We start from the raw sequence: 10,161 nt of genomic DNA, 5'->3' as shown, positions 1-10,161 counted from the left end.
AAAAAGTTTATAATACATCTTCTTTAAGCAGTTTTAGTTGGGTTTTTTGATACTTGCAATAGAAAAAGTCCTGACCTGTACACTAGGTGATAGAGAATTGGTTTCCTTGGCCCACGCGCCATGAGTAGAGCAGACTTAGTAGGCTTCCAAAGTACAGGTGACCCAGTAGAACTTAGTCTCCAAGGTCCACACTAGTGAGTTCCAAACCTTATTGATGACCAACAGACACAACAAAAATATCAGTGGAGCTCCTTACCAAGAAATTCTTGATCACTCTATCTGGTGAAATGGAGGATAGGCAGAAATGGATATTTTTCAAAAGCACCCGTATCATTTATCTATTGCAGCACCCCAAAACTTAATGGCTTAAAATAACAATACCTATTTGCTCACAGTTCTCAAGGGGCTGCTGACTTGGTTCTTCTCTTAGATTTGCTTGGGATCCTCATGTGGCTGCTGTCATGTGGCAACTCATCTCCTGTCTCAAGTGCTAGCAGTTGATGTTGGCTGAGGATTCTCCACCAATCTAGCTGCAACTTGTCCATATGGTGGCAGCAGATAAGAGAGAGAGAGAGAGAGAGAGAGAAACTGTAAGGTCTCTGAGGCCTAAACTCATGAGCACACAAGACCAATTCCATCCCATTCTATTGGTCAAAGCAAGTCACATGGCTAGCCAAAGTCAGGAACTGGGAAACTAATCTCCACCACCTAATAGGAGAAGCTGCAAAGAATATGTGGCCGTGTCTAATCTACCATAGTACCCAAGCTTCTTAAGCTTTAATGTAACAAATACCACAAACTTAATGGAGTAAAACAACACAGATTTAATATCTTACAATTCTGGAAGTCAGAAGTCCTAAAATCAATTTGTTGGCAGAGCTGTGTTCTTTCTGGAGGCGCTAGGGGAGAATCTGTTTCCTTACTTTTTTCAGCTTCTAGAAGCCACCTTCATTCCTTGTTTTGCAGCCCCCTCCTCAAGCTTTAAGACCAAAACCAAGCATCAGATCTCCCCACCTCCCCGACTTCTGCTTCCATTGTCACATCTTCTTCTCTGACCCTCCTGCCTCCCTCTTCCATTTTATAAAGACGCTTATGGTTACACTGGGCCCATCCTGATAATTTAAGATAATCTCCCGAATTTAAGATCCTTAATCACACTGCAAAGTCCCTTTCGCCATTTAAGGTGACATACTGACAGGTTCTGGAGATTAGGACACGGACATCTTTGGAGGATGATTATTCTGTTACCACATTTGGGAATCTTAGATCAAGGGAAACTGTCACATAATTCAAAGGATCCAGTGATCTAGTCTGGGTTACCCTGACAGGCTCTGCATGCTCAGGCAGCGTACAGGCAGTCAAAGGACTGGGCTCCATTTTTTTTTTTTTAATATTTATTTGTTTATTTAGCTGCACCAGGTCTTAGTTGTGATGCGTGGGATCTTCGTTGCCGCATGCAGGATCTTCATTGTGGTGTGCAGGATCTTTTAGTTGCAGCATGTGGGATCTAGTTCCCTGAACAGGGATTGAACCCAGGCCCCCTGCATTGGGAGCATGGAGTCTTAACCACTGGACCACCAGGGAAGCCCCAGGACTGGGCTTTAGATTCAAGCAGACCAAGGTTTGAATTCCAGTTCACCACTGTCAACTGAAAAAAAGTACACAACGTGAGAGTGGTGATTAAGTTTTATTTGGGGCAAAATGAAGACTATATCCCAAGAGACAGCCTCTGAGATAACTCTGAGGAACTGCTCTGAAGAAGTAAGGGGGGAGGTCAGTATATATGTGATTTTGGTGAAGGAGGATACGTGCAATCAAGCACACATTTTGGTAGAGGGTTGCTGTTAGTCACAAGGAACAAATGTCTCCACTAATGATTTTAGTATTTTTCTACATACGAGAAGATGCAAGAAATGGGGCTCATGAAATCTTACCCTAAAAATATCTTTCTGAAGGCCTGTTCTGCCAGTTTTTCCCAGAGCACAGAATGCCTCATCCCTGATCTCTTCCCCGAACTCCTTTCAGGGTGTGTTGAAGGTCAGCCACTGCAGTGGCCAGTGACTTCATTCTTGTGGTGCCAGATGGCAAGTGACAACTTTTAGTTGGCAGTGCCCGATCACGGTCATAAATTCGACCATGGTTTGGGAGGCACTTCGTGACCATTTTGTCCCAGAGTGCTAAGACATTCCTGCGCCAGGTGAGGAATTTTTCGATAGGCAACTCAATGTGCTGTTACTGGACTAGGCCCTATTAAGAGTAGCCAAAGTCTCTGGACCACAAGACAGTCTCACTAGTCTGTTATGGTACAGGAAATGATTCCCTCTTGTTGCCTTTTCCCATATCTAGAGTTACACTATTATGGTCATTGATCTGATATAGAACTATGTATCTGGTCAAATGTTCCAAGTTCACCTAGTCATCATTTTATCAAAGTCTCAGTCACACATTTGATAATGCAAAAAACAACAATTTTAGGGCTTCCCTGGTGGCACAGTGGTTAAGAATCTGCCTGCCAATGCAGGGGACATGGGTTCGAGCCCTGGTCTGGGAAGATCCCCCATGCCACGGAGCAACTAAGCCTGTGCACCACAACTACTGAGCCTGCACTCAAGAGCCCGCTAGCCACAACTACTGAGCCCATGTGCCACAGCTTCTAAAGCCTGTGCACCTCAACAAGAGAAGCCACCGCAATGAGAAGCCTGTGCACCGCAACGAAGAGTAGCCCCCACTCGCCGCAACTAGAGAAAGCCTGCGAGCAGTGACAAAGACCCAACACAGCCAAAAATAAATAAATTAAATAAATAAATTTATTACAGAAAAGATTTTGTAAAACAGGCAAAATACAAATGATATAGCTAGTAGTATTAGTAAGGTTATAAATAAGAATTTAAGCCTAGAACTTCTATTAGGTGCAGCCCAGTATATCCCCAGGTCATCTGACTTAGCCTGTTCTATACCAGTTCTTATCTTTAAAGGAAATTATATATTGGTATTGTTTATAAGGCACCCAACCCAATTTCCTACTGTTATTAGCTGGTTATCCTTCGTATGATTTAATATACTAAAAGAGCCTTTAAACTTGAGCATAGCCTGGTGTTAGCCACATAGATACATACCAGAACTGTGTGAGGTTTCCTTGTCATAAACAGGAGGTTATGGTTTTTGACTGAGATTCTGCTTGGTGTTCTGACTGAGCTTGAGTGACCCTAAAAGAAAATTCATATTTATGGTCAGAGTCGGAGCAGGTATTATTAATTGGCCAGGTGAGGGATATCACCTAGTAATATCAATAGTGGCCTAAAGAGAACTATAATTTCTTTCTTCTAGAATAAATTTCCTAAGGGCTATCCAATTAGAGCCTTGGAGTGGAGAGATCCACCAAAGTAATCCAGAAGAACTGGATATAGGTAAATAGCCATAAAGCCAACAATTGGATTAACTTTAAATGCAGTATAAGATGGTGAAATACATTCGGTTCATAAGCAAAGTTGTGAGCAATTATCAGAGTAATTGGTAGACAGGCCTGGTCCAGCATCTTGGGTCAGATGTCTATTTCAGATGTCATCTTCTCATCCTAGTCTGGAAGTTTCTCCTCTGTTTGAGTCTTGTTTTAAGGTGATTTTAAGGTCAGCAATCCTCTCTCTAGGCCAGTCCAGTACAGGGACACTTTTGGAAACATTAATCCAAGAGTCAATTCCTTTCAGTTTCGCTGTGCATGAGCTAGTTAAGAGTACCTGATAAGGGTCTTTCCATCTAGGTTGAAGATAGTCCTTTAAATGATGTATTTTCCAGTATGCATAATCCCTGGCTACAGGTCATGAGGCATCTGATCTTCATCCAAAGATAGATTACTGAGATAAACTTCAGAAACAACTTAGAGTGTCCTTTTAATAATTCAATTAAACTTTACAATAATATAACATAATAGCAAGGAGCTGAATCGGAAGTGAGGCTTAAGCAGTAAATACAGACCTCAATTAACAAAACTAGAATTTGATATCCACTAAAACATAAATTTTTCTCTCTAAAATTACCCTCATTTTTACCAAATATAGACAAATTAAGATTAATTTGTTTGCATATTAAGTCTAATTTCAATAACCTTGGCCTGATTACTTAGGTAAGTGTAATTGATCATATAGGGTCTTTAATATTGGCCGTGGGGAGCTTTTCATTAGGAGTCTCGGACTGAAGTTTTCTTTAAAAAAAGCCCTCTCAGGGACTTCCCTGGTGGTGCAGTGGTACGAAATCTGCCTTCCAATGCAGGGGACACGGGTTTGATCCCTGGTTGGGGAACTAAGATCCCACATGCCACAGGGCAACTGAGCTTGTGCACCACAACTGCTGAGCCTGAGCGCCACAACTAGAGAGATAAAGCCCATGCACCACAACTAGAGAGAAGCCTGCGTGCTGCAACGAAGACCCAGCACAGCCAAAAAAAATGAAGAAAATAAATAAATAAAATAAAGTAAATGAATATTAAAAAAAAAAAAAGGCCTCAAGGTCAAGGAAAGCAATGCCAAAGGCTTGTCACAGATTTTGCCTTACAGATTTGGGTGAATTACTCCCTTTTCAAGATCCCCACAATATCACCAGCCAGGAGGTTGCCTTCCTTATTTACCTGATAAGGCTACTGGGAACCTATGAGTTTCCAATTTCTGAAGGAATCAGGTAGACAGAATAGATAAATGTTTCAATTCTGTTTACAGAGGTACAACTTACCAAATTGCTGTAAGTCATAACTAGCTTGAGGGAAGGGTCTGCTTATGTCTGGAAAACACAGATGAAAAGCCAGTAATGTTTTAGACAGAAACCATAAAAATTATAACCACATTCATCAGTTCACTCAGTCCTATGTAACTAATCGTTTCTGTTAATAGTTTCATGAAGCCATCCGGTTTTCCACTAGAATTTTTAAATTTCTTACCCAGTTCAGCAAAATGATCTAAAAGTTACCAGAAATCTGTACTTGTCCAAAAGTCCTTGCTATGAATCTTCTTGAAGAGGAAGCATTTTTGCAAAGGCATAAGTGTAAGACAATAACCGTCTATGAATGACAAAAGACTTAAGAAGGCACAGTTAAAGACCTGATTACAATGCTATTGACAAAGAAACTTGGTTACTGCTGTGACATTTTAGGATAATAACCAGAATTATGACGGATAAATTTTACCAGGACATACCAGATTTTTAGGAATTTTAGGTAATTTCTAGACTATGTATATTAATGATATTTACCCATGCAATACAACCTAAGAAGATTTATTACTCATTTGACAATAGTTCCCATGTAATTTAACATACCAAATGAACCTAATTAGTTTAATACCTCTCTTTGGGATGTTTCAGGGAGCCCTTTGAAGCTAGCTAGAGGTCAAAGTTAGCTAGAGGTCAAAGGAACATCTTTAGAAATTGATTTGGGAACTTTGTCAAAAAATATCAAAAAGGTTTTAAAACTCTTGGTCAAATAGGATCATAGGTCACTGTGAAACAATGCTTATCCACTTAACCAAAGTGACAAAAAGATTTCAAAGGCAATTACACACAGTTATAACATGTTACCAGTTAAAGGTAAAAGAAACTTTATAATCTGTTATCAAAAGTGGATCAATATTCTAAGAAAACTTTGTCATCTTAACAGAGAGAAAAACCAAATTCAGGTTTTGCACCAGCTTATTTCTAAAATTCATTTACTCAATTAAATGTATTCTACACTTAGGCAATCCTGACCATGCACAGATCTCTTTTCTCAGGATTCCTTTTCCATAAACCTTCTGTAACTTTCTGTATCCATACTAGTTTGTCCCTTATTTTTTTCCATCCATAAACAACCAGCTCTAGAACAAAATTACATTTTTCCCTTAACAAAATGCAATTCCATTCCTCATACCTTCTTTTACTGAAGACACACATCCTACTTTGCTACTATATGCTGAAATGTTTCCTTTATTATTTCTAGTAGCTTTAATTACATATTTAAATTAGAATTCACAACTCTTAAAACCTTACTTTCTAGTGAAGACTAAGAAGTATGCAATTATGAACTGTTGTTTACATTTTCATTCTGTAGATTGGCAAACATAAATACCAGTAATAATTTCTAAAAAACATGTTTTTTTATAGAAAATATCTCAGTGTGGCCCCAGACATGTTTATGAATAGTCCTTAATGCCTTTAGTTTCCCTGTAAAAGGAAGCCATCGTTCAGTACCTAAGGTTTCATTATCTTATTTTATTTGGGAATGACCTAGTCATTCAATAAACTTCCATCACTTAGCTTAATTTAGTACAACTCTAAACTTTAAAGTTGCCAAGTATCTGGAGAGAATTTTTTAAGTAGATATTCCTAAAACAATTTTCCTAAAGAGTTCACCCAAAACCTCTTTTCTCATTTACATTTAATTTAGTAATAAAACATTTCATTATACCAAGTTATTTTTCTTGTGGACAAATTTGCAACAGATATAATAAGATCTTATTTGACTTTTATTAAACCTAGGTACAATAAAAGTATACTTAATGTTGATGACTCTAAGACATGTCTGTATTAATTAAATCTACAGACAAACCTTAATACCAGGTATTAATTTAATGCTGAATATTTCCCAGTTGACATGAACTTGAAATTCATTCTGGATAGTTTCCTTTTTTATTTCTGAGAATTTTTATAAATGCTTAATTTACTTTAAGCCAATTAAGTAGAGCTCATTTACAAATTAATTTTGATAATACCATCCAAAGGTAAAGACATATGTGCCCACATGGACATATGTACAGACACAATCAGAGACCTCATCGTTTTATTTTAAAACTTAGTCATGAATCAGGTGTTACAATATAAAACTCACTACTTTGTAACAGTTAGAATAAGTCAAATTTCAAAAGGCCTCTTTCCTCCCTGTTTTTCTCCTCAGTCTCTGGAATTAGAGATGGTCTAGATAACTGTTCCTGAGAGCCCTGGTCTCAAGGCACAGGGAGAGAAAAGCATGTTCTCCTAGAAGGACCTGTTCCCTCAAGGGTCAGAATTCTGAAAAGATGTTTTATTAAGCCAGCTTTCTCTAACAACTGCATACAAAATAAAAGAGCCCATAGTGGCTATTTTCAGGGCAAAGTTTCCCTTTAATTCCAAATAAGTAAGTACTTGTAAATATAAGTTTTGTACATACATAAACCTGGCAGGGGTGTTAGTCAGAGGCTGGCTTTCTGATGCTCCTCATGTCTCTGTTTGAGAGGCTCTATATCCCATTTTAAAGTTGAATTTGTCAGGGGTAAAACTTACTAATGAAATTGTGTGATGGGCCAGTGTGCGGCTTGTGAGCTTAACTCCTCCAGGCATCACCCTAGAGTCGCTTCAGCCCTCTTATGTGGCTCAGTTTCACCCTTCAGTGGTCTAAGACCACTGTGAGTGCTCGGATCACTGAATGGCCAATTCTTATACATGATTCCTGGATGAGCAAGTCTTTTAATTAATGTGTGGATTGCCCTGTGGGACCATTGCACGGTATGAGGACTCTGCCTCCACCACTCCCATACATATCTCAGTTGCCTGAGAAAGCTCTAACTGACCAGGAGGAGTCTTGTCCCTCTTCTTTGGAGCAAAGCTCTCATGTAACATCTTCACTTTTATCCTGACAAATTCTATGAAGGCAGCCAAACTGAGGAAAAGAGTCAGATCACCTTCTTACCAAACTACCCAGCCCAGACCGCTCAGTGTCTTTAAACTGAGCAAACCCCATTGTTTTTCAGCCAGCCCACCCCCGCACACCCCGGAAAGTTTCAACCGGGGGCCAGGTACCTGTTATACACTGCCAAATAAAACTCAGGATCATCAACCAATACAGGAGATCCAAGAACCAGGAGAGACTCACCCAAATTCGTCTGGACTCTCCAAGGAGGTGGATGGACACAAGAGGTCTCTGATACTATCAATGTTCCAGTTTCTCCCAGAGTTCAGGTAAAGGACAGAAGTCTGCTCTGCGTCCCTTCATGGTCGCCAAAACTGTCGACTGGAAAAATATGCACAACATGAGAGCTGTGAGTTAAGTTTTATTTGGGGCGAATGAGGACTATAGCCCAGAAGACAGCCTCTCAGATAACTCTGATAAACTGCTCTGAAGAGGTAAGGGTGGAAGTCAGTATATATGTGATTTTGGTGAAGAGGGATACATGCAGTCAAGCACACATTTTGGCAGAAGGTTGTTGCTACTCATGAGGAGCAGATGTCTCCATTTATGATTTTAGTGATTCTCTAGATATGAGAAGATGCAAGAAACTGGGCTCATAAAACCTTCTGAAAATATCCAACTATCTGAAGGCCTGTTCTGCCAATGTTTCCCAGAGCACAGAAGGCCTCATTCCTGATCTCTACCCTAAACTCCTTTCAGGGTGTGTTGAAGGTCAGCAACTGCAGTGGCTTGAGACTTCATTTTTGTAGTGCCCGATGGCAAGTGACAATTTTTAGTTGGAACCACACGCCAGCTGGGTGAACTTGGACAAGTTGGTAATCTTTGAGAATGTTTTCTGAATTGTAAAATAGGGATAATACCTATCTCACAGGACTGTTATAAGTTTTAAATGAGAAAATATATGTAAAGCACTTCTGATGGTACCTGGAACATAATAGACTTAATAAACGGCAATTAGGGATTTCCCTAGTGGTCCAGTGGGTAAGACTCTGCGCTCCCAATGCAGGGGGCCGGCTTCTATCCCTGGTCAGGGAACTAGACCCTGCATGCATGCTGCAACTAAAAGTCTGCATGCCGTAACTAAAGATCCCACATGCCTCAACGAAGATCCTGCGTGCCGCAGCTAAGACCCAGTGCGGCCAAAATTAATAAATGAATATATTTTTTAAAAACGGTAATTATATTAGAAAGAGTCCTGGTTAGGTTTTCAAACTTCGGAAACATACTTTCACATGGCCCCTCAGGTCTGTCGCTGGAACTGGCCATGTTGACTTGGGAAGAGTGAGAAGAGGTGACAGATATTTTGGGAAAAGACGAGTCTTTCTGGGGTTAGGGATTAATAAGGACAAACTTCAGGATTTAGGAGACATAGAACCAAGTGTCTACAGTGTTGGAAGAAGCATCGGGACTTTATTTGTTGCTGTTGTTGTTGTTTTCAAGATCCTGAAGCATTAATGGGGCAACTTTCAAAGCTTGGGGAAGAGAGAGAGAGGGAAGAAGTACAGGAAGTGAAACCTTGCAGGACCCTGTGGGGCCCTCCAAGGCATAAATCCTTTCCATGTCCCCTGTTTCTTCTCTGTAGGAAATAGTCTTCATTCAGCCTCCTTGACCTTTCCTGAGTTCCAAAGGGCAGATTCAAACAGTTGCTTATCAGGGAAGGGAGGGATTGCAGAAAGAAAGGAGGAGCAATCAGGAAACAGTAGTGCAGCATGGGGCAGGTTCCTGGTTCCTCTTCAAGGAATATACATAACAATATATGTTTGAGTTCTTCTGCAGGAACTAAGGCCCCCTCCCAGGTGGAGGATGGTAACTTCAGGCTAAGCACTAGATTCTGGGAACACCACCCTCTTACCTCACCACCAACCAATCAGAAGTCTGTACAAGGTAGAAGATAATGAAGACTCTGACCCCCTCCCCAAATGATTCTCCTTTTGAAAACTTTCATGGTCCAGCAGAATCTCTGGAGTTGGTTTTTGGACACAAGTCTGCCTTCTCCCCAGGTTGCCAGCCTCCTGAATAAAGCAACCTTTCCTTTCCAAGCAACACTTGCCTCTCAAGTATGGGTTTTTGAGTGGTGATCAGCTGAACCTGAGTTTGGTAACAGAAGTCCATGAGGTTCAGAAGAGAGACAGCTTTCTGAAACTTCAGAAAAATGATGTGGTTTTAGTGTTTCAGTGAGTTAAATCTCTGTTTCTGAAAATAGCTATACATGTTTCTGGAACTCAGGTGAACTTGAGGTCGACATAGCTTGGGGAAAATGGTGAGTTTCATAGGTTCTCTATAAATGATTTTTTAAAGTGCATTCCAATTTTGTGATTAATATGGTATACTATGCATTATGGCACATCATGCTGCAAAGAATAATTTATAGTTATTGAAAAGAATTTAAACTTAACCCACCAACAGGTGTTTCATCACAAAATTCCAGGTGCATGTGGCCATAGGAATATTTTCTTCATCTTTACATTTGAAACTGT

This window comes from Mesoplodon mirus, assembly GCF_964341445.2.
Source record: "Mesoplodon mirus genome assembly, contig: HAP1_SCAFFOLD_956, whole genome shotgun sequence".
Classification (NCBI taxonomy): domain Eukaryota; kingdom Metazoa; phylum Chordata; class Mammalia; order Artiodactyla; family Ziphiidae; genus Mesoplodon; species Mesoplodon mirus.
The sequence above is the reverse complement of the archived record's forward strand: the minus strand, read 5'-3'. Positions refer to the sequence as shown.